This window comes from Acanthopagrus latus, chromosome 6 (assembly GCF_904848185.1).
Source record: "Acanthopagrus latus isolate v.2019 chromosome 6, fAcaLat1.1, whole genome shotgun sequence".
Classification (NCBI taxonomy): Eukaryota; Metazoa; Chordata; class Actinopteri; order Spariformes; family Sparidae; genus Acanthopagrus; species Acanthopagrus latus.
Window position 1 is genome coordinate 14,136,810 of NC_051044.1, and position 26,318 is coordinate 14,163,127.

Here is a 26,318-nt window from a genome sequence, read left to right on the forward strand (position 1 = left end):
ACAAGTTTGAACATCAAAAGCGATGAGCAGCAGCGTTTCTGGAAATAGAAGCACCATCAACCCCAGTCTTCATGTTGGATTGGTAAGTAGGAGTCCACACAAACAATCAATCAAATCAATTCAAACCAGTTTTTTATAGGGAGTACATACACAATTGTTTAAAGGAGGAATTTGAGAAATATGGCCAGAATTTTTGTTTAAAACATTCAAAAATGAACTCAAGAGTGAGACAGTGTTGACTAATTTAATCTATGTACTATTTACTGAAATTAGCATGCTTACCAGCTAGCCCAAGCCCATCCTGTCTTTGAGTTCACTGCAATAATTTAATAACTAAACAAATTAAACTCACCAAATGTCCAGAAAGAAGAGGGTATTTTAAAAAAAAAAAAAAAAAAAAAAGCTTTATCTTACACCTGTTTCACTTACTGAGACAATAACCAGACAATAACAGCGACGCCAACAGTAATACCACAGGAAAGTGCTAAGGGAAGGCGGTCTGTTTCTGCTTTAAGTAAATGTGCTTTGTCGGCATCATTCGATTCATTTAGCATGAATGGAAGGACAACAGGCGCAAAGACAAACACTCAAAAATAAATCGGAGACAGTGAGAAAATTGATCTTTTCGTAGTTTACTTTTCCTATGCTAGTGAAATGAAACTTGAAAGAGCTTAGATGAAGCTGAAAGAACAAAACTCACCTTTCTGAAGACTGCAATCTCTCACTCCTCTAGCCAAAGTGACTGACTTCTTATCGTGTTTCTGATTGCAGTTTGGAAGACAGAAATTCAAAGAGAGCAGGGAATGAACTTGTCTCTGCGAGGAAAAAATAAGCACACGTTAGTTTCAAAGATGATTTGACTTGGTTATAATATTATATGTATGAATAAGGTCAACAGAGCGGAGCAACAGTCATTTCCAGCCTCTGGGAAAGTGCTCCGGTGTCTGATGATCCCGGTGCAAACGTCTGAACTGAAACTACGGAAAAGCAGAGTGTGGTTTAATGGGATTCATGGCTCCTATTTCACTATCTTAATCGACTGTCTGTTCCCACCCTTTTTTTTTTATTTACCCACTTTTATAACTTGAGTACGGAGCCCATGCACACACCCACACACACAAAAGCATGCACTTATATGAATTCAAGATTAGTCCGCAGGAATCAAGGATTGCTGGGTCTCAACACAAATGTCATGGTGAGTCGTAACCTTTACTGGAGCACGTTATCTGCTCTGATAGCGTGGCCCGGGCTGGGACGGGGACCGACGCGATGCGATTGGATTTGAAAGGTCCCCATCCAAGTCGTGCCCACCGGCTATCTTGCCTCCACAGTTCAGCAGCACCAGCACTACACGGCACGTCGCAAAGTTTTCAAGGATCCGATCTGTCCCTCCATATCTGCATCTCCCCCCTGCCCTCAATTAATCAGCTGTGGCCGGAGAATAAGGAGCCGGGTCGGTCTGCATTGGAGAGGACGCAAGACGTGAGGGAACATGACACAGAATGGGACTGTAATGAAAAAAAATGTTGACATGTCTCGGCTGCTCTTTTTCATTGTACCGCTTTAAATGGCGAGAGGGTAGGATGTAAGAGAGACACTGTGGGGAGGAAAAGGCCGATGTGGTAGGCGGCGTTAGAGGCTGATGCGTTTTGCAGAAGTGCTGACATGTGTATCTGTCACTACAGGTCATGAGTTATGAAACTGACAATGCCAGCTCCTTGCTTAAACCACAGAGATCACAGGACGCCCTTGATGTCAGCTTGGATAGATAAATGGAGATCTGCGTTACATAAACCATGTTGCTTTACAGAAAAAAAAACAAAAAACAAAAACAAAAAAGAAGGCAGCTGCGGGGGTGTTTTCTTCCATCTTATCTTCTTTTCTAACCCCTAGTGGAACAAGCAGCAACATCTTTGCATCTTTTAGTACCAAAAGCAAAAGTAAGTATTATGTAGAATGGTATTAAAGGCTAACTCCACCAATTTCACACAGTAGAGTGTGTTCACAGGTCTTGGGGGAGCCTTTTGTGGCTCCAGGGGAAGCTGCATATAATCTGATGAATTGCCTCCGGTGATGTCACTCGGTGGCCAAGCTGCATTGTGGGTAATGTGGCCAACAGGGACATCTCAAGACACTGAGCCGCCAACGTGATTTTGAAGCTGGTTAAAAAAAACATAATGTAGCTTTAAACTCTCCATACTGATCCAAATATTAACTCAAATTTTTTTATGTTGCAATTTTACCTGTTTTTAAATCATTCTTTAAATTCTGTGTCGTCAATAACTTGTGCTCTGGTTAGGCTTAGGCACAAAAAACACTTAGTGTTTGGAAAAGATCATGTTCTGTCTTGAAATACCTGTTTTTATTGCTCCAAACACGTCTGGAAATTGTCCCGAGGTCTCCTTTAATATATCCGCTGGTTTGATGCTTGCAAATGTTGAAACACAGCCTCGAATTGTGGTCTTTCCACTGTAACAAAAGCACAGTCCCCTCCAACTCAAGTCAGGTAATAAACATGTAATTTGAACGCGACAGGATGCGGTTTGTAAAAATGTCAGTATGGCACTTACAAAAATGACTGAGTAGAAATGTTAAGTGGCAACAATTTTTCTTGGTGAATAGGCTGTTAAATTCATGCCGAAGGTGCACAAATCTTACCGATTACATTTTGTCACCATTCCACAACCAGCCGTGATGCTTGCTTGGTTGGTACATCAGTTTATGTTGCAGCTGCTGCTAAATGTGTGGCTAATTTGAATTACTTTATATACTGCGGGGTAACTTAATCCATCATGATATTCCATAATTTATTTGTCGATTTATATGTTGTATTATCACATCTGAATCTGCAAAGGAACTAGTAACTACAGCTGTCAAATAAATGTTGTGGAGTTAAAAGAAGAATATCTTTCCCCTAACTGTGGCGTTCACAAAATGGAAAAATGTCAAGTCAAGTCCACGTATCTCAAATACGCATGAGTACATTCCACCGCTGTTTCTAACCATCTTAATTTAGATGATGCTTGGTATATTGATAATAACAGTTAGGCAGAGTAAGGAAAGAAAATGTTCCACTCAGAATTAATTTGAATTCATGCTCTGTTATCTCTTTGACCTACTTTCAACTTCAACTTTATCGTCGTCAAGGGGACATTTTGTCTTGCAGCCAGGTGAGACTTGAACATAGAAATAACTAGAATTATAGTTAACGGCCGCGTCTGCGAGGCCGTACCTGGGCACAGCACCAGCACAGCTAAAGAGGCATATGTGTAAAAACCCACCGCAAAATCTTGTACATTAAGTGATAACCCAACATAAACCTGGAGTACATCCAGCTGACTCATGAACATTTAACGTTTTGATGGCATTAAATAAAAGATAAAAGGTTTCCTCACCCTGTTAGACCCTTTGGTGCTCTAAATTTCCAACCAGTGGAGAGAAGCTCGACCTCCTTTATATAAAGGATGGAGAGGCACTCCAACATGACTAAAGCATTTGAAATTGCCCTGTTCTTGCTGAATATGTGAGACACATCAGGTAGTTTGCGGCAGAGGAAAAAATCAAGTTGCGCATGATTATAAGAGGTCACACTGAATATACCTTGTTCTTGGTCCATTTTTGAGCACTTTCGACTTTTACTTACATTGATTATTTATGGATGCATTTTTTTTCCCCCATCTACTTCTGGAAGGTCAGGGATCATAGAGTAACATCTGGTTAAGCTTTTTCGGAGGACATTTAAATTTACTTTGAATTTCCTTCAATTTCCAAGACCATCTCGTTTAGAGAGCTGAACAGATGAAGGGTTGGTCGTTCAGGAGTTTTCAAATGGAAAGAAAAATGAAAGTCACAGTGCCATATTTGTAACGCAAATGCCAGATTAAATGTTGGCAGCGTATCTTTCTGTGAACCATGGATATGTTTCTAATTTATGTTTCTTCACATTCAGTTTTCCATTTTGTGTCACACCCGTTTAGACACAAGAAAACACTGTGCTAGGGTAAGGGAAAAAAATCACGTTTTGGCTTGAAATACCTGTTATGGTCACCACAAACATGTCTGGAGAGGTCCTAACACCTTACAAAAATATCTGTTTTTTGTTGCCACAAACTGGCTGGAAATTGCACAATGGTCTCCTTAAAGGAAACCTTTAATTTTTCCCTTTCCTTCAGTGTTTTCTCCACGCACAGAAGCTCCTCTTTCCCACAGGATACGCTGCCCTTTAAATGCCTCAGCAGTAAACCCGCCTTTAATTATGTGACTTTGTGACATCACACTATGTCACTCTGTCATACTTTAGCATAATTTCTGCCCTGTGGCTTCTTTGGCATGTAAAAACAGATTTAGCACAGCTGCTCTGTTATTGTTGGTTCCACTGGCTCAGGCATGTATGAGCTGACCAATCAGAGCACACCAGGGGGGCCTAAAACAGAGAATTTCAGACAGAATAGGAATACAGTTTATACCTATTCTAGAGAGCCAAAATCAATGTATGAACTGAAAATAAGCATAATATCTCTCCTTGAATGCAGTCTTGAATATTCTCCATCCACTCCTGGTGAAGGTGTTGACAGTGTGTGAGGGTTCAGGTTGGCATTTGTGTTCACAGCAGGGGGCAGTAGTGAACAGAGTTTCTGCTGAGAGGCACAGCGACAAAGTCTCCACCAAGGTGCCTGTTTACTCTTCCGTACTGCTGGGCCAGTCCATAACTCTGTATTTTTATGCTGTGCCTCTTCTATAGGGATGAAATTGGACAGTGATGAGTGGGTTTATATGCTTTATAGGTGACCTATAGAGTGCCAGAGGCAAATAATTCATCGTCCACTGTATTTTGTCATCAATATTCATCCACCCTAACATATGTGTTAATAGATTTTAACTGTGGGGATGTTTCAATGCAGTAACATGTGTGAAATGTCAGTTTGAAATACTATTCTTTCCACTGTTTGCTTCTGCATGTTTTGTGAGTTCCTCACTTATTTTCCATGAATTATACTGAAGACGAGGATTATAACATCAGGTGGTCTCTGCTGTTTTTACACCGCCTTCTACCCCCCAGTTTGCTTGAATTGCAGCTTTCAGTGCTTCAGTGGAGCTCCACAGGGTGGCACGCCGTTGTTCTCGGGCGTTGCTAAACGGTGGCTCCCGGGTTGCTCAGTCACCGTCCAAATCCTCCGTTTCTGCACCTGTTTCCAAGACAACTGACATTTAAAGAGGCGGCTCTGGTTATTGACTCTTTGCCCTTGACCAGCACTCTGCTTGCACTTGAAAACTGTTTGGTTCAACCTGTGACTGTTCCATTATTTTCCACTGAAGCTCTCCACAAAGTCGCTGTATCCGTGTGGCAGCTGACAGCCGACGTTGAGAAGAGCAAACAATGTTTGCTGCAAATTGCATATGAATTCTTTCTATTTTGTTGTAGAAATGAAACACAATCCACGTTTCCTTGCACATTTTAATTCAAGAAAAGATTCCCACTGAGGTAGAGTCGAGTCATACTTTGTACTTAATGTGAAAAATCAGCCCAAATGGGGCAAGACAACTGCCACAGGCTCAGTTGAGTAACTGAATAACAGGTTTATGTAGACACAGGCACCCTGCAGTGTAACCCCCCCACACCCCTCCCCCACCAAATTAAAATTAAACCACCTAAAATGAATGTAGTGGAGAAATATCTCCCCCCCATCCTCGTCCTCCTCCTTTGATATTCTCCGGTGGAGTCCTCCTTCAATGCTCTTTTATGTTATCAACACAGAGCCTGATGTCTCAATCTGGCAACCCATCGCCTGTTTCCTTCTGATGATTATGGTGAAATTATTCACTCACAGGTGAAACCAGTCAAGCAAAAATAATGGGATTGCTCACCTCAAAAATAGCTGCACAGGTTTTGTATTTGGAGGAGCCAGGTAATTTACCTTCGGGATGACGCAGAGAGTTGGAAAACAGGCGTAAAAATCAACATAAGGATAAACATTGATCTACTGGGTCTTTTTAACAGAGACATCGTTTTAAGACAGAAATTTGCAAATCTTGACCTCCGTTGCCTTCGAGGGATACTTCAGAAGTTTAAGTGGTGCACTTCGACAACACAGCTGGACTTACAAGAGGCCGATTCTACAGAAGATATTCTATTTCTTAAACTCAATTTTAAACCCATTAATTGCTGCAACAATAGCCATCTGTGTTGTTAATGATCTGGCTGTATCATGCCTTGTCTCATCACTGAACAGGAGACTACTGCCGAGTACTTGCTGCGTTTACGTTGTGTCATCTACTGCGATGGAGCGAGCAAGCAGAAGGTTTGATGTTGAAACGTCTGTTTTACACTGAATGATCAGCATAATGAGCTCTTCCTCAACTTATTTCACCTCATCTTCACTGTCAACAACCTCCAACATCTGTAAACGTAGACGTCGCAGTAAACACAACCAGGCCACGCTGACCAATCAGAGTTCTCTGCGGCTGGATCAGTGAAGTGTGTTTACATAGATAACCGTAACCCCTTAAAGCGGAGCTCTAATCCAGCTTTAGTCCCCATTATAGGTAACGTCTGCAAACAAATGTGATGTTACAGTTTAAGTGTTAGGCAGAGCAATCTAAAAACATAAACTCTGTATGGGAGCGATGCTGCAGTTTATAGTCTGGTAGGTAATGGTTCACTGTTAGAATAATGACCTTTCCATTCTCAAACACTACGAATCACTTATTTTCCTCTGCGAGTCAGAAGAGAGAAGTCGAACAAGACTGTTGACTGTTTCTTCCTGGAGACAGCAGCAGTGAGCACGTTCTTAAATTCATCACTTTCACAGTGAGTGGAGGCGAAACCCCAAATTCACAACGAGAAAAATGCTTTCATGTGTAAAAAAAAAATATTTGGATCTTACATTTCCCACAATTCCAAGGAAAGCATTAAAGACACGCCTCCAGCTCATAACATAGACTTTCTTTTGAAAATCTGAAGCCTCCAGAACTAAACCTGAGATAAGAGTGTCAACACTGATGTGGGTTAGATTATATTCCTTGTCTGTACTATGTTTATGATGAAATTCTTTCATATCACGTCTCTTCAAACCTCAAATCAGTTAACATTTGTCCTTGTTATAGGCTACATACTGCACAATACTGACATTTATGCAAAACGTCTTATCGCTCACATTACATGTTTATGACCTGACTTGCATATCGGGAGGTGGAGGAAATGGTGGTGGAGTCACAGGTGAGAAGGCAGCCAAGCCAGTGACTGCAGCACAAGACTGGGTCTCAACATTTGTAAACGTGACACAACTGGATATCTTGAAGGAGACCACAGAACAATTTTCCAGCTCTGTGAACCATGAAAATTGAACCCAAACTAAAAGTAAAGATACAACATAATGAGAACGTATCTGTGCTTTTCAGAAACGTACAATGCCAACATTTAAACTGGTGACTGGGTTGTGATACATGGCTTTATTACTAGCAACAACAACGTAGGCATGTATTGTTTTCACCTTTTATGTGTGTGTGTGTGTGTGTGTGTGTGTCATCATCTACAGAAGCTGGTTTAAATACTGTTTATATGTCCGTCTGTCTGTCTGTGTGTGAACAGATGTTGTCAACACCATAGTGTCACAACACTGAAAGATGCAGTCACGAATCTTTAACAGATGTGACGGGCATCATGGTTGCTTCAGTCGACCACTATGGGACCTTATTACAGAAAAAATATGTATGATAGTCAACTGCAAGAGAGAATCGCGTAAGTGACATTGTCTTGTTTAAGGCTCACCTACATGTAAACCCATAACCCAGACCTCGTAGAGCCGGGAGATTGCAAATGTTTCCACAGCCCTATGTTCCCAAATTTCTAAGATTTTTTTCTAAATTAGGCCCTATGTTTTCACAGTTCCCCACATTTCCTTTTTCTTAAATTTACCCAAACCTTAACCCTCACCCTAAGCAATTATTCATTCACTCTTTCATTAATTTACTATAAAGTGCTTCCAAAAAATCTTGTGGGAGGATAGTAGAAGGGAAATGTAAGAACACATAACCTAACTTTGAAAATGTCCTAGAAATGTGGGAACATAGGGCTGACCCCATCTAAGTATGTTTAAGTCCCAAGGAACACACAGGAGGCTTCACCTTCCTAGATGGTCTCTGGTTTACAGGTGAAGCTGGATCAGCAAAACAAACAATAATAATCCGTTATCTTGATTTTCTCACTGTGACTGAGACGCAACATATTGCTCCAGCCTGAATTTAATCTCATGTATTTTTAACAAGAATTATATCGTTTCCATTCGTTCTCACTCCATCGAGCGGATCAAATACAGCGGCTATGCTTTTAAGAAGAACAAAGAAAAAGAGACCATTTCTTTTTAATTTCAGCTCGCTCCACGCAGGCGGGTTGACTTTTAAAATATCATTTAAATAGATTGGATAGATGCAGTAGATTGGACCTAATTTATTTCCTGAACTTTTAACTTTTGGAGAGATGTCTGCGGGTATTTATAGTGCTTCAAAACTCAGCATGAATTCAAACTTCAGAGATACATCCTCTTCCCATTACTTCATTAACCCTGCAGATCATTATATCATGCTTTAAAGAGGCATATCTCAGAGGAAATGTTTAGATTTTATAATGACATTGACGTTTGTGCACAGTCATGGTTTTCAAAAACAGGAACAGCACTTCCTACAGATTTATTTACTGTCTTTTAGTTATCTAAAGATTTATTAGGTTCACAGTCGGGCCGTCAGACAGCATGCTGCTCTCTGGATCTCACTGTAACACGCCCAAAAATAAACAGAGAGCGCCAAATTACTGAGTCATCTCTTCGCTGTTACAGCACTCATTTACAAATTTCCAATTACAGCAAGCAAAAGTTAATTGGACTGAAGACTTACAGCTGTAGAAAAATTAGTCCCGGAGTCGTCACAAAGAGACGTTATTGGTTTAGTCAGTTAATTCTGTCTCGAGCCACATCAGTCTGGGAATAGTTGAGTTTAGTGGATGTTTTGTGTGTTGTTCCAACTAATGAGGCAGCTACAATGTCGAAACCCGGAATAGCGAGATCAAACAAATAAACGAAGATGACATAACTAGATCGTATAAGCTGCTTTGCTGCATCTATTTACATTTTCATTGGTTTTTGTGGCAGGAAAAGATAATTTTATCAGGGAATCTTCTCTGCGATGAGGTCAGACGTCATATCTGAGTTGTCTATACAGTGTTGTTTTTTTTAATACATATATATATATATATATATATATATATATATATATATATATATATATATATATATATATATTTATATCCTGCAAGATTTTCCACAAGTTTCATGTCACAGGGATTTGTCTTTTTGAGACGCTCTTTACAAAATGTCATGTGCAGTTACAATGTTCAAATCTTCTTCTGATGCCGTGTGACGTGCCTCTAAAGGTCATGCGTATGTGCAGCAGATTGTCACGTCGAAAAAGGCCCGTGTGACGTTAAGTAAAGACGGATGAATGGCAGGAGCAAATGGAGCAAAACGACAGGACACTTGATGCATATTCGTTCTAATATACGTCCCCTCACTAGGGCTCTCAAGGTCACCGCGATGAAAAAGCAGAAAACCATCATCTTGAAGTCCCACTTTTTTTTCCCCTCTCCTTGACTACCACCATCCTCCCTCCTCATCTCTTTGTTTTTTTCGCCCCCTCTTTCTCTTTCTGTCTCTTTCACTCTCCTTTCCCTGTGTCGTCTCCCTGATCGGGCGGCAGACAGCGTGTAAGTGCTCTAACCCAGAGAAGTCTCCAGGAGCTCTTGTGATTGGCTGTGCTCCGTAGCACAGTTCACAATCGATTAAGACACGGTGAGCTCCCGTTAACAGCTTTTCTCTGCTGCTCCTGTGGCTTTGATACTGTCACATAGACTCCAACTTCGCCCTTAACCCCTTCAACCACTGTCCCCTCTCTTTCTCTTTGTCTCTCTCACTTTCTCTCTTTACACTTTTCCTTTCATTTTCAAAGCCCCAAACTCTATTCCCACTTAAAGGCATTTCTTACAACTCTCGCTCCGGGCTTCTGTTACTCTCTCCTTTTTTCTTTTTTTTTTCTTTCTTGGAGTTCTGACTCTTAACTTACTTAGAGCCTCTTCTCCCCTCACTCACCTTGTCCTGTCATCTTAAATTTCAGTCAGTTTTGTGTCCTCGGGGAGAGAGAGTGAGCGAAAGACGGAAAGATAAAAGAGAGAGGTGTTCTTTATGGCAATCATGCAAGAAAGCTGCCGACATAATGGATGGTGTCTTGCATAATATTGGCTACCTTCAGCCTTTGTGCTCAGTCGTGCCTGTTTATCTGCATGCAGGGATGTCGTGGTCGGGGGAATAGCGAAGCTGACCACTCGCGGCCCCTGCAGCCCAGCATCAGCAGAAATTATGTTCATATTGGATGATTTCACACCTCATGATGTATGTTCAGTGCACATTTGCAGCACCGGTGCAGGGAGTTTATGATGCAAGGCTGTAAAATAAGGATATAGCGGGAGTGTGTGGACGGATGAGAGTGTCAGTAAGTTTTTCACTCAACATACTCCATGATTTTTTGAGCGAAATCAACGTGCCCATCGGCCCCAGTGTGGAGGTCATTATTCATCATTTGTATTTTATCATGAAATAATGTAATCATTCTGGTCACAGCACATATGACCCTGAATTCACCAAAGCTGGGACACTGTGTAGAACATCACTTAAATAGCATGTGATCATTTGCATCTTCCCTTTTGACTTATACATAATTGAAACAGGCAACAGGCTGCGTTTCAACCAGTGGATATTATTGACGGGAAGTCTCAAGCTGTGTTTGTGGCAACTAGAACAGGTATTTTGAGCCAAAATGTGATTTCTTTTTTTCTTCTAACCCCTAAGGAAGTGCATGAGCACAGTGTTGTCACAGCATGAAACAGAAAATCACAGTAAACCTAAGCAAGCATAAAATTGCAAGATAAAGAAATATACATTTATTCTGGCGATTGGGTTGTTTGGTTGGTTGGTTGTCTTACATCCATGGCATATAGAAGATTTTAACTCCCAAAAAGAAATATTTGTTTTAAAGATTTCTCTTCAAGTAAACCTAAAACCAACTGTACAGTATCCATCCATCCATTGTCTGTAACTGCTTTATCCCTTTTATGGGGTCGCGGGGTTTTTTGCTGGTGCCAATCCCAGCTGTCTCTGGGCGAGAGCAGGGTACTCCCTGGACAAGCTGCCAGCTCATCACAAAGGCCACCATGCAAGATGCCAACCACACATCAGGAGCAATTTGGGGTTCAGTATCTTGCTCAAGGACACTTTGACATGCAGCTCAGCTCAGCTCAGCCCGGAGCTGGGATTCGAACTAGCCGACTTGCTCCACCCGCTGAGCTACAGCCGCCCCCAAGTGTACAGTATGTAGAAACAAACTATATGGTCAAAAATATGTGGACACCATTGTCTGCATACGCATGTGTACTTCTGGTCTTCTGCTGTGTTTTCATGGTTTGGGGCCGTCAGTTTCAAGTAAGGGACATATTCATATGGCAGGATACAATTTTTAGCCAATGTGATACCTCCATACGCTTCATGGCAACAATCTGGGGAAGGCGGAGTTTGGTGTCATGACAGCTCCCCAACACCAATCAGCACCTTTGGGATCAGTTGGAGTTAGACAGTTTTCATCACCCAACATAAAGCATACATCACTCAGCCCCAATAATCATGTAGAACTTCTTCCCATAGGATGAAAGGCAGTTATTGTAGCATATGGGTGTTAATATTCAGTTGTCATACTTTCGGCCGTGTGGAGCATGCTGAGATTACAGATTGTGCCGACTGAATCTCTCAGGGCCCTGACTGTTGGTGAGTGCTGGGGCGGTTAGTGAGCGCCTAGTCTTCGCGGTGTGTCCCACACTGTTGGCACAAGTCGTCCCTTGTTGGCCCTTGTCAAGGCTTTTCAGCAGATGTAGTGTGCTGAATCGGCAGCGGAGCCCGCCGGTAAGAGAAATCACTCTGTTTGGCTGTTCAGTGAAAGAAAAAGCCTCTTAAGCCCGTCACTGTAGTATCCATCACTTCCCTCATTTAGCGCAGTTTCTCTTTATTTGTCGCCTACGCCTCTTCACCAGTGCCATTTGCAACGTTTTATCAGACATTATCTTGATTAGAAGCAGGTAAGTCAGCAAGACTGGCGAGATTGGTCGTCTTTGCGGTGTGTTCAAATGCAGTTTTCTGGCTGAGACACAGCAGATGTGAGGCCACTTGTTCTTCAGGTTTTTCTAATGACATGTTTTCTTACACATGGTCTAAACACTCCTCTACTGAATGCTCTAATCGATATAGTAATCCATAAACAATTTAAAATATTATTCGTGTTTGTTTGTTGTAGTGTCTCTTGTATAGTTGATATTAATACATGCGTGAGAATGGAGGCATCAGTAAGGAGAGAGGTCCAATTGAGACTGCCCACGCTTCCACGTCTTTATGTTTGCATTTATTCACGTATAGACCTGTGTGTGTATGTTTGGTGTGTTTGTGTGTGTGTGCGTGTGTGTGTCAGGGGTCTAATCTTTGGGCAGGACCGTATCTACGATTTAAAATGTGCTGAGGTCAGAAGGCAAAATGCCAGGTCAGGGGTGAAGTAGAGTTCACATTGGATTTTAATGTTGTTTTTCAATGTGGAGTTCAGCACGTATATACAACGCAGCTATGTATAGAAACAAGACATTTGTGAAAGAATTGACCGCTCTCAGGAGCTCAGTGAATTCCAGCGTGGAACTGTCATAGGATGCCACTTGTGCAACAAATCCAGTCGTGAAATTTCCTCGCTCCTAAATATTCCACAGTCAACTGTCAGCTCTATTATAACAAAATGGAAGCGTTTGGGAACAACAGCAACTCAGCCACGAAGTGGTAGGCCACGTAAAGTGACGGAGAGGGGTCAGCGGATGCTGAAGCGCATAGTGCAAAGAGGTCGCCGACTTTCTGCACAGTCAATTGCTAGAGAGCTACAAACTTCATGTGACCTTCAGATTAGCCCAAGTACAGTACGCAGAGAGCTTCATGGAATGGGTTTCCATGGCCGAGCAGCTGCAGCCAAGCCACACATCACCAAGTGCAATGCAAGGCGTCGGATGCAATGGTGTAAAGCACGCCGTCACTGGCCTCTAGAGCAGTGGAGACGCGTTCTCTGGAGTGATGAATCACGCTTTTCCATCTGGCAATCTGATGGACGAGTCTGGGTTTGGAGGTTGCCAGGAGAACGGTACATTTCAGATTGCATTGTGCCAACTGTGAAATTTGGTGGAGGAGGAATTATGGTATGGGGTTGTTTTTCAGGAGCTGGGCTTGGCCCCTTAGTTCCAGTGAAAGGAACATTGAATGCTTCAGGATACCAAAACATTTTGGACAATTCCATGCTCCCAACCTTGTGGGAACAGTTTGGAGCGGGCCCCTTCCTCTTCCAACATGACTGTGCACCAGTGCACAAAGCAAGGTCCATAAAGACGTGGATGACAGAGTCTGGTGTGGATGAACTTGACTGGCCTGCACAGAGTCCTGACCTGAACCCGATAGAACACCTTTGGGATGAATTAGAGCGGAGACTGAGAGCCAGGCCTTCTCGACCAACATCAGTGTGTGACCTCACCAATGCGCTTTTGGAAGAATGGTCAAAAATTCCTATAAACACTCTCCTCAACCTTGTGGACAGTCTTGTTCCGCTTAAAGGTGGGAAAATATGAAATTCACTTAACATACAAATTTCTTGTTGGTGTGAAAAACAGAGGCGGACATTGATACGAGCATCTCGTTGTGTCGTCAGCGGCAGTTATAGCCTTGTGTTTGGGTGCGAATGCATTTGACAACAAGATGAATATGACAAAATGACTGCCTTTGCTTTCTTTTTCAATTAAATCATTACTGTGCTGCAGCCTGTGTGTTCTGCTATGTCATCTCCGCCTCCTCGGGGATGAAAGAGGGGAAAAAAATAAACTGCGTGTTTATGTACGAAATGCAATTCATACAAAAGTGCGACCAAAATGTGAATTTCCAGCTTTTTGTGAGGCTGATCGTGTAGCAGCCGGCGATAGAAGACAGCAACCGCCCGAAGAAAATTATGTGGGGTTTTTTTTTTCCCTCCATGGTTTTTATTGTCAAAAGGCACTGAACCATTCTCTCAGAAACACAAAAGATGTGCAGTGAGAGAGGCCAATGGCTCGATCTGCCCAGACAGTCTTCTTTTCTTCTCCCTTTTTTCTATTTTCTCTATTGTGGCTCGCAGAAAAAGCTTTAAGTGGCATTTAACTCTTCTACGTGCTGCAGAAATGGCCTACAGCAGCTAAACTCTGCTATTTTCTCTGCATGTATATGCCGTACCTCTGTGACAGATACATTTCTGTTCTCTTTGATTCAGAGCGATTTTGTTCTTTGAGATTCTTTCTTCATCCTGGACCCACATTTTTCGTGACAAGACTCCACTCGCTGTTCACCAGCCAGCTTTTCTCTCGAGGTTTTGAGCAAATCTTGTGTCCTTCTTCAGTATTTCTACCTGGCTTAGATGTCCCTGATCAGTGTGTCATAAATGTACGGAGGTTCGAAAGTGCCACAATCTAAAAAAATAAAATAAATAAAACGCTCAGTGTGTGATATAAACACTTCCATTTTAATTTGTGTCTGTATGTATTTACATTTGCTTTAATTCCCATTTTTATTTACTTTCTCATTTCCCATTTGATTTTTCAGAGGGAGGAACAGCCTTGGGAGTCTTTCTGTCTTCATTTATTTAGATTTTGTCAGTTTGCATCCTCCATATAGGTGCTTGTGTATGGGCTGGGATAGTACCAGCCTAGGGTTCATGTTATGGAGTTATTATAACTAAGGTTCAGGAACTGGACCACGCCAATCCACTCACTGACCTGCCACCCAGGTCCAGCCAATCAGAGCACCTGTATCATCAACCTAACCACTTGCGTCTCATCAATCTAACCACCTGCGCCCAATCAACTCAATCACCTCCGCCTGATCCCATCACCTGCGAAGCCTACATAGGAAACCAAACCATCTCTCTCCTGTTCGTCTCTGCTAACCCCCCCACCCAGGCCCTCTCTTCCTCCACTATCCTTCCTCACAGGACCACCTGCAGCACAGCCTTCGATATCACCATTCCATGGCAAAAAGATACGTACCCCCACTCCAGTATCGACCACCAAGGTCCCCCTAACCCTAACCCTTAAGACATGCAGAACAACCACAGAGCCAATACTGCACTAAATATGAAAGTATATAGTCATACTTTATATCGAATTAAACAGCAGAAACTGGGCTACAATGTGTAAAAAAACATGTTTATATGACCCAAACACAGCCCAAACACTACTCAAATAAACAACTAAACATCAAACTTCGTGAATCACCCTCACCCTAACCCTAGAAAATGGGGCTTCAAGGGTTAAAGCCCCCTCTTCATCCACTGACCTCGACCCTGTTTCCTCATCCAACCACCCCCGACCCACTCTTGTCTATCCTCTCAAAATCTTCCCAACATTTAAATAAACTATTTCAAACAGTTAAACTTGGCATGGTCTTGTTAGAGAATGGCGTCTTGCAGAAATGACTCAATTAGGGAGAAGGGAAAATGGTGGTCTTTGAAAAAGCGTTGTTGACTGAACAGTTTCAGTAAATTCCGGTGGTGAAGTTACCCATCCTGCAGACTCATCATGCAGACGTGGCTCCGTAACAACGTCATGCGATTTCCTCATCCTGCTGCTGTGACACGGTTTATTCACTTGAATGTAAACACATGTTGCTTTTTGGCCATTTGCTGAACTACTCCCTCCTGTCGGGCTTCGGTGTCAGATGTGAATGTCCTCAACGTTTCTAGAGTTGAAAAGGATTCATTATTCGCAGGATTCAAAATGTGTCCTTCTGTTCAGTTTAAAAATGCAGAGACTATGACATTTCTCTTCTGAGCAAAGCACACTCACGGTGTAGTGCTCTTCAGTGCATCAATAAGCGATCACTTCACTTAATAATGCTGCGATATTACAGCACTGAGATGACATACAAGACTGCTGAGACTTCAGCTCAGTAGTAAGTTACGGTCAATAAAGTGCAAAAGGTAGTCCTATACAAGCACTGTTTATATGGCTCACAGCTCAGCAGCAGCAGCAGGTTCTGTACTTGATGAGACCTGAGCCAACTCTGTGTTGATCAGCAAGATAAAGAAGGTTGTGTGATACGTTCAGAAGTTGAGGAAATAGCTTCTGAGTGAAGCAGCAGTTCAGTAGATTCAATCACGGATTCTCTATTTAATTCTATTCTATTAAACGTGAAAGGTCAAAGATAATCTCCCAAGATTATTTTACGTTCACAGATTGAAATGCTAGTGGAGACATTTGATGCGCTGCACACTAATGTAGGGATGCATATTCTTTCCTCTTTTCCTCTTTACTCTTTTTACTCCCAGAACCACATTCCTGTGCATTTCCCACTGCTGGTTTCAGGACATTTCAATCATATCACATGTTCTATCGTACTGATGTTCACGTGGTTGCCATTGTCTCTGGGCATTTTTCCCAGCCAGCTGTTATAGTCGCAATTTCTAAGCAAACATGGAAAATATTGACAAGTTTCAAACACGTCAAATATGGCCGACTGGGGGCGCCGTTAGCTCAGTTGGTAGAGCGGGCGTCCCATGTACAGAGGCTTTGTCCTCGCTGCAGCGGACCAGGGTTAGATATCCGACCTGGGGCCCTTTGCTGCGTGTCACTCCCCCTCTCTCTCATCCTGTTTCCTCTCACCTCTTCAGGTATTCTGTCAATAAAGCCATAAAAAAAGTTTAAAAAAAAAAACAGGCTGACAGTGATGCTCCACCTCCCCCAGCGTCTGTTTGTCACAGTGGTCAGTCAGCAGTGATGTGCAATGTCCTGTTACACTTTCACATATGACAACATTGTCATGTTTGGGCTTTCCGTTTCCCGTTTTATTTTCCCCATTAATGCTTGATCTTCCACTTCCTGTCTTTGTCTGTTTTCCTGCCTTTCTTCTGTGTGCACATTTTGTTATTCATTCCTGTGTTTTCCCCTCATTCTTTGTCAGTTTGTCTGTATTTGTCCTCACATCGGTCCTGTTTCTCTCTGCATCTCCCATGTTAATTTTTCCAGTCCTCTCGTGTCCTCTGTCCTCCTCCTCCGTTGCTTCAGGGTTGTTCTCAGCTTTTGTATTACTCACTTGTGCCTGTGTGTGTCTGTGGGTCCATTTTTGTGTAACTGTATCAGATACATTTAGACTTTTTTGACTGCCGTGTAGTGGTGGTAGTTTGGTTCAGCACAAAACATTCTTGGCAAGCTTTCCGCTTGAGGTTAGGTTAAAATATAGTAAAATGCTTTGGGCTGACATAACTTCATTCAGTCACAATACTGAAGTAACTTACACATGTTAACTTACTGACGCAAGATAAGTTAAAAACAAATCACTCCTGACCCTTGGTCACACAGGGGGTGCAAATCATGGTCTCTAGGGAGAAAGTCCCAGGTAGAAGCAATCCAGCTGCCCTCTGCCTCAGACTTTTGTTGTTCTTTATACTGGAGAGGCTTTTTAAGAAGTGACAAACTACAGCCTGCGCTGACCAAGCTGCTTTATTTGACGTACTGAGAGTCAGAACGGGCTGACAGCTGGGCAAACATCACGCTGCTGACGAAAGACCATGTGATACGCTACCAAGCTGAACTTGTGTTGGGATTGTTTTGGCATTGATTCCCTTTTCCATCGCAGCCTGTTTTGATGATGACAGCTGAGTATGTGGTAGTTTCTTGTCTTTAATGTGTGTTTAACTTGTCTCTTTCAGCGTCATGTCACAGTCTTCAAATCAGTTATGTTGTCTTGTGGGTGCCTCTGCCTCATCATGCGTTACACCTTGAATGCACTGTGAAGAAAAGCTGACAGGATTGATGCCACACTCGATGTCATCGCTGCCAAGATTAGAATATTTCCTTCACTCTCCTGCTGCGTCTCCCTCACTCATATTTAACGGAATTGCCACGCGCTTTTTTTTCCCCAAAGGATGCAGACTTGAGAGGATTATGGCACAGCAGAGTGTGTGGAGTGTGACAGGTGATGAAGATCTCCAACACGGAATAACGCAGGACAATCAACCTGTCGCTGTTTGACGTGTGCCCGAAAGCCCTCTGGGTGGTGTAGTTTGTGCTGCTCTCTTCGTTGGTATCACAGCTAACTGCTCTGGATGGCAGGTGCCACATGTACTGGAGGGATGAGGGTGTCGCGCTCGGGGAGCAAGTATGACCTGCAGGGCCGTCGGCTCATCGCGTTTGCTTGGAGATGGATCTTGTTGGGACCCTGCCGGTGTATGGTGTCCCCCGCCTGGCTCCTCTCTCCTCAGAGCTGTAATCACAGCAGACTGCATGTCACAGCGCCCTGCTCTAATTGGCCTGTCACTCTCCGTGCGCGGGCAGGGAGGGGCTGGCCTTTGTGGGGCTGCCATGGCGACTGGGCCATTTAATGAGAACGAGCACGCTGTGACTAATGACATCCCTGAGCCCATCGGATATACTGCAAATGGACAATTTGCTGCATCACTCACACACTTGCACAACAATACACAAACACGGAGGCACACACGCCTCGGCGTGGTCAAACCTCATTGAATTGAAGACAGTTTCCACCATGAATCAATACATGACAAGTGGACCTCAGTATTAACGCGAAGGCTTATCATCCATTCTCATACAGTCTTTAGCGTTAATAGTTGTATCTAATAAAGCCACTGCTAATGTTATGTGGAGATATTAACCACAGCTTAAGATACACATTAAGTATTAGGTGGGTCATTGCTCGCGACACCTTAATGGGAGACATAAGGCATATCATCCATAACGGAATATGGATTTGAAGCGAGGCGTGCTAACAATCGGCCGTGTTCGCAGGAGAGAGAGAGAAGGGGAGACATTTACTCGATCATCTTCCATCTCGTCTTCGCACCATCCTGTTTATTGGTCCATTAGTGACCAAGTGACAGCATGAAACGTGTGGATATATATCAAGTATATCACTTCCTGAGCTGGACGGCAGGCAGCCATATTTTTTGATTTCTCGGAAGGTAACGACGTGCCTGAAACAACATCCCCTCACAGGGTTTAAGGTCATCATGCAGTTGAGTTTACAAGGCTAACGTAATTGAGGGACCAGTATGGAGACAAATATTCATGCCAAGCCAGCTTATTGTCTAGTTGTATTACAGCAGAGGTTTATCAGTGAAGAGTGCACACAACTTTCCTCTTAAAGTCCGTGTAACAGGTAAAAAAAAAAAAGTGCACAGACAGCTACCCTCATTTTCAGTTTTTCCAATGGAAATGTGTCTAAGGAGACATTTTTAAATAAAAACCCTGACAGCATTGTCAGACTCACTGCTAGTAGATAATGCTGTAATAGCTTGCACAGCCAGTGGTTAGCAGGTAGCACACATGCTAGGAGATTAGCTTGCTAGCTACAGTGTTAGCCAGGTTACCACTTATGGACAGGTGGTCCTCACCTTGCAGGCTGTAGCAGTTCAACAGGCAGGTAATTACATCATCACGTGATGCACTGCAGCCCAGAAAGACTTTCTTCCATAAGCTTACAGTGTGAGCGAAAGACTGATCCCCTTTTTCTGAGTGTCACAATCCCAGAAAAATTGTTTGTTTCACTTTCATAACTGGAGCCAGTAAAGGTTCAGTAAAACTTGGAAAAAGTAGAAGAGCCAGACAAATTCAAGTTAGTCGGGCTCTGAACTGAAGGTTAGCCAGTGGAAGTCTCCAGTGCTCATGCTCTATGGGCTGCACAACATGGAAGAACTGCTTATTTTCACACCTGAGAAGTTGAGCTTTGTTGGCTTCCAGACACCACTGAGCAGCCTTCATAGGAATGAATGGGGCTCCACTTCCAACTGTGTCTGGATTTAATATAACGTCCTTGCTTCCTTTTCTCTAGCAGCTCAGTGGCTAACATTGCTAACATTAACTAGCTTAGAGTACAGCTGGGTTTGAGTAGGAGATTCATTTTGTAATTTGTGTTTTTCTGGATGAAAAAAAAAATATGTCATTTGTATTTAATTGCACAAGAGCTTGTATTTGTATGTTTGAAATACAGTTCTTCACATGTGTTATATGACATGTCACCTCTTAAATATGATAAATTTTTATACCCAGGTTTAAACTGTGAAAATGAAACTGCACAACAGTGAGCCTAAGCACAAATCATAAGGGCTTAAAGAGAAACTGGATGCTGTCCAGTGTTACAAATGAACCCCATATCAGTTATTTTTAACAGCATGAGCTACAGGTGTAATACAGCTCAAAAAAACAAAACAAAAAAAAAACAAAACACAGCTATAAACACCTGCATAGCATTAAAATTAGCAACATGCAAATATTTTCCTTGGGAATTGATGGAAACCAAAAATGGAGCTGGAGTGGGGTGAATATTTGCCTTACATTCATGTGATTTCCATGTTTAAGTTATTGCATCTTGTTTACTGCGAGCAACATGGAGTCCCTTGGGTGATGAAAGTTGGGGGTGCTGTGGAGAACATAAACTTCAGACAGGACTTTGTATGTCAAACCACTGGTAATGTCTCAGCTGGTCTGCTATGACAGGAGGTGAAATACGCTACATTGGTCTGAGCATCCAAATGGGGGATGTAAGGAAAGCGACACGTCTGTTATCTCGGCTGGACTCATTACCATTAATTAGCGCCTTGGTGAGGCACTGTACCGAGAGTTCAACATGCTTGCAAAATCAAAACATGAATCAAAATGCCAGGGAAAATCTGGCCCTCGTTGCAATTCCCCTATTAATAAGCGTCGATAATGTTTTGCTAAACTCTAATCTCATCTGTGAATATTAATAAGGGCTCTGAGGGATCTCAGCCGAGTGACGGGGGAGCGCTGGTGGTGCAGGTCTAAAAAAAAAAAAGAATGGCCAAACCATCGAGACAGATTGTTAAAGCACTCAGCTCTCACTTTGGCTGTCTTTGTTTCCCTCAGTGGCTCTTCAATGTGAAAGCAGTATGTGGCTGTGTTTCAGTAACAGCAGAGAGTTTTTTGTCAACAAACCGCCATTTGGCATGCAACACCTACAACACACACACACATGACTGAACACAATAAGATGGCATGCATTGCAGATTGGAGAGTGTTCCCTCTCTGCACAGAGAAGCCTTGTTTTCTTCTTGCACGTTCGAGTGTCCCAGGATGATTAGGAGTGATATCTCTGAAGGGCATCAGGAATGTTTACAGCCCATGTAGCCTTTGAGAATCGATAATGACATGAAGACCCTGGGCAGGTTAATGGTGTGTGAAGGGACTGTTATGTATAAAACCCAGATTGTTGCTTGTAGAAATGGTGCATGCATCACATCGGTGTAGTGAAGTCTGACTGCTGTGGCTGATCCGAGCCCGGCCCGTGACCCTTGCCGGGATGCACGTCAAATAAGCAGAATCAATCACGGGGACAGTGTTCGGCCATTACCGACCAAATGAGATGACCGACGCAGTCAGCCCTGTGGGTGTGCCTTGATTTAACAACGTATTAAAAAAAAACACTGATGACAACGGCGGATGAGTCGTGGATGTGTTCTGAAACCTCCCGGGTTAAGTAATCATAACGATAAACCATAATGGAAAAAGGGTAAAAGCACCCTGAGATCAGCACCGAGGGGCAATTGTAGCCTGCTTTTTGTGGCTAACTAAGTATGGTTTGGTTTCTGGCGGGGGCATCCCTGGCTGATGGGACATGCAACCCCTTGGAGGTGAAATTTATTGGTATGGATTTTGTGCTGCTACTGGTGCATTGAATCAGTGTGACCAAGCAGGCGGGCAGAGGGAAATGGGGCTGTTCTCAGAGTGAATTATACGCAGTCACACACTCAATTTACCCCTGCAAACCTAGTTAGGGAGGGTGCACACATGGAGGCATCGCACACATGCTGCACGGTGCCATGTATGAACGCTGACACGCGTGCGTCCGCAAACACGTCCGCGCCACATTAGTTAACAGGATTAAAGGACATTAAAATCAAGACGAAAAAATTCAATCCAATTCCTCATTTGTGCAATAAATTGAATACATTTCCGGCAGTGACGTGAAATGTTTCACTACTCGGAAACATAAAATGCAAGATAAACACGAGCCTCGTCGAATGAATCCAACCATTACTGATTAAAATATAGGTATCAGCTAGCTCGTGTCATTAATTTCCAGTAAGAACAAATACTCCTCATGCATATTAAACCTCAACTCTACGCCAGCCCGCCATATAATTGACCGTGTTACAGCCGGCAGCCTCGCAGACAGACAGTGGAGAACTGGGTTGCCAGGCTGTTGTGTTTGATCTGGATGACTGTGTTGAAACCTCTTAATGCCAGTTTATATAAAATATTCATCTTCATTTCGCAGGCCATGAATCATCAAGGTGTTTCTGGCCCTCCGCCCCCTGCTCCTGTCCTGTGGCGGAGCAGACAGCTGTTTGAAATTAGACACCAGATTGTGTTACTTAAACCGCTCGCAGGAGTGATGCTGATCGCTCCCTAACCCAGCGAGCAATCTGTTAGCGTGCTGAATCGTGGGAATGTGATCATGAGTGTGCTCTTGTAGTATTTAAAGCCTGGCCCGCCTCCCAAACTTGCTCGCTAAGATACATACGCCACTACATAAATATAAGAATATAGAAGAGAATATAGAGAATATAAACACACTTACTAATTCATCTTGCATTTTATACACATCCTATGGAAGGAAATTCTGACTTTTTTTTTTTTTTTTAAACAAAATGATTGGTTTTACTGCTTCATCTGTCCATTATCGAGCATCTTTAATCTTCTGCCGTGCCGGTGGCTCTGTGAGGCCATGCTCAGGCACAGCCGTGCTCGGAGCTGAACACTGTCGTCAGCATGCTCACATGCTCACAGTGTCAGTGTTAACACGCTGGCGTGCAGCAGGTATAATGCTCACCACGTGGGCCATCTTAATCTGCTGCGTTAACATGATGCTATTTGCTGATTAGCAGAACAAACAAAGTACAGCTGAAGCTCTGATGACGGAGCAAACAGGCAGTTAAAACTAATTTTAATCGTAATCCATCCAACAATTGTTTCAATAGATTTAACTTAAAAAAGACAATATTACTCTGAAGGTGATGCCAGAGGAAGCATGGAGGACTCAACAATCCATCACGGTTAAAAACAGTGTGACAGCAGCCCAAAAAGTAATGAATGCCCAGAGGATGATTTGCTAGAGGAGTTTGTAGATAGGTCCCACATTGTGTTTTAATTATTTTCTTTAGGTTTCATGCTTTTTACATTGAGTGTCTACGAGGAAACGTTTACAATATTTTAATGTTTAAAGACACATTAATTGCTCATACCGTCTTGCTGTAGCCCTCTATTCACCCTCTGTTTGAACAGTTTTGTTATTTTTCCACTGCATCTGCCCGCCTGGCTTTACTCAGTTTGACTCGGGGCAACAGCCTGCTGCGGCTGGTCTTTTGCGTTTCCACCACGACTGGGCTATGTGCTTGTCCCAGTCCTTGCAGCGCTATCAAAGAATCACTGCTAACAAAGTGGCTCAGTGAATTCAGTAACAAACACGTATCCTTGTAGTATTCAGAGGACTTAACCATTTAGGCATTAAAATATGGCTAACTATAGCGCCTTGACCCGTCTGGTGGTGATATTCATTAGATCTATATGTGTAGATGTCTTGTTCAGATCTTGTTTCACTAAACAATGCAAGTCAGCCTCACTGTTAGTACATTGTTAGTGAATGCTAATACATCTTTAATGCGGCAGTTGCAACACAGCTAGTACATTTAATAACCTTTATAAATGCAGTTAATTAGCCACAAGTTTCTGTCATAAACTGGATCTGCCTCTGAATTTCTCCTATTGACAGTTCGGGTTAGTTTATTTTTTTAATTGCCCATCTTATCTCTGGTAAGCTATTTTTCTTGTCATTTTTCTATTTCACTTGTGTTGTATTGATTCTCATTCTAATCATGTTTTTCACTGTGGTTATTACCTCAGGAGATTCAGCCCCTCATCTGATTGTTTGTAGCAGATGATATTATAAAAGACGTATTGCTGATTTAGTTGCATGTCGTAGATTTGATACCTGAAGGTTCATGTTGTCTCCGTGATATACTCAGTGCAGTCAGTGAAAGTTTTAAACCATTCCTAAAGCCATTATTTATAACTAAAAAATTGTTTATTCAGGATCACTTAAGTTGTGGCTGTTTCCAAAATGTTTCCTGTGCTGTGTCTCAGGGGAGGTTCATTCATCTACTTTTGAATTTGAACAAATTACCTCTGACGACTGAAGACTTGTTACTCATTCCATCAATAGTAACTTTGACGATGGCTTTAGCAATAGTCAATACTGTGCAATTACAGTCAGGATATGATGCCAAGTGATAATCCACCCGTGGCTGTCTTTGTGAAAATCAATCAGATCACTGAAGCCCAGAGACAATAGTTGTGAGATGACTAGTGAATTCTGTGGTCTACCCAGGACGAGCCGGTGTTTGATAGATGGTCGTATCCTCTGAAGCGGGCAGGGAACAGATTGTGATTAATTCTCTAACAGAGCGATTTGCAGGAAGTAGTAAAAAAAAAAAAAAAAAAAAAAATTGCTGCAGTTATTTCCCCCTTTTTTTTCCTCCTGTTAATGGTGTGTGTGTGTGTGTGTGTGTGTGTGTGTGTGTGTGTGTGTGTGTGTGTGTGTGTGTGTGTGTGTGTGTGTGTGTGTGTGTGTGTGTGTGTGTGTGTGTGTGTGCGCGCGTGCGACCACAGTATGCGCCTTAATGCATCTTTTCATTTTCTGCACACTGAGCCGAGCGGTTGTAATGCAAATCACAAAGCCACTCACTCAGTCGGTCCGGCCTCCTTATCATTTTTAGTGATCCTCTCATAATGACGTTTAAGAAGAAAATGAATAAGTGTCCCACACTGACAGCCAGTTTGGAGAGCATTTATTCAAACACAGATGAAAGGGATCGAAATGACACACGAGCTAATCAAAACTGGATATTAAGTATTGAATTCGAGCAGGCCTCTCTCTCAACAGTCAATTCTTATGAAGCTCTTTAATGTTTGGATACATGAATCAAACTCGTATTAACCTCCAGCCCCCCCCGTTTCTCTCCCGCCAGTGTTCACTGCTCACTCTGATTGTCACAGAGCCTGCAACTGTGTCTTTACGTCTAAATGTGCGTGTAAAACAGACAGCATTTTAGTATTGGTAAATGTGGCTTGTTTATCCCTCAAAAGAAACCATTAGTCAAACAAACAAAGAGCGGTATGTGAGCAGACGTTACTGGCAGAAGCATTAAAATCCACTGCAACTCTCTGCCAGGTTAGTAATTGCTCTTTTTATGGTGGTAATTATTTCCTCTAAGGTGCGCACTGTTGCACACTGCAATTATACATGTGCTGCTATCTCTCTGTGGAAGGGGATGTGGGTGGAGAGATGTGGGAAGTATTCTGAATTTTTTTTTTACATTTCACTAGCGTGTGTGTGTGTGTGTGTGTTTGTGTGTGTGTGTGTGGGAGTGAGGGTGTGTGTGTGTGGATGAGTAGGATGTGCAGTCAGAGAGAAAAGAAAAAATTGAAGCTGCTGAGATGTGAATTGATGCACACTTTCTAGCAAGACAACAAAACAACAGAATATCAAACGGTGGAGTGATGTGGCTCCATTTTCTTTTTCTGATTTTTTTTTGTGTGTATTCTTGCCTTCAGTGAAGTTGTCGCTTCAGCAGCACAGCCCCCGCTGAATGGCATCGTACAGAGGATGCCAGCACGTAAGCATGATAAGGGCCAATAACCTACGATCCATATTCCTGTTTCCTTTTTCTCTCTGCGTCTCTTCTCTGAGTTGTTGTTGTTTTTTTGTTTTGTTTTTTTCTTCTCTCTGTTTGTTCCAGACAGTGCGACCTGCAAGACCAGGCTGGAAGACGCCATTATGCAAACACCTCTCACAGATAAGGTCTCCCCTGGAAAGCGGTACAGACAGCGTTTGCTGATGTTTCTCAGACAGTGTGAGGACACGGGAGGCTCTGAGCGGCGAGAACAGAGGGCAGAAATTCATATGGATGATTCTGCTAAAATGCAGCCGCCGCTGCCGCCGCTGCTGATCTAAGGAGAAGAACTCACATTTGCATATTATTCATTGAAATGATTATCTGCACCTTAGTGCCTGTGAGTGAAAGGTACAAGTATCCAGGCATGTTTGTGTGACAGCATTTATGTATCAATAAATGGACACAGAGACCCTGCA

At 42.7% G+C, this 26,318-nt stretch overlaps 1 long non-coding RNA gene across 1 annotated transcript; it reads left to right on the forward strand.

Moving 5' to 3' along the window:
* LOC119021385 lies at positions 1–26,318 on the forward strand. The gene is made up of 3 exons (XR_005075547.1): positions 1–82; positions 25,781–25,842; positions 25,970–26,318. It is a non-coding gene; the product is annotated as an uncharacterized LOC119021385 (long non-coding RNA).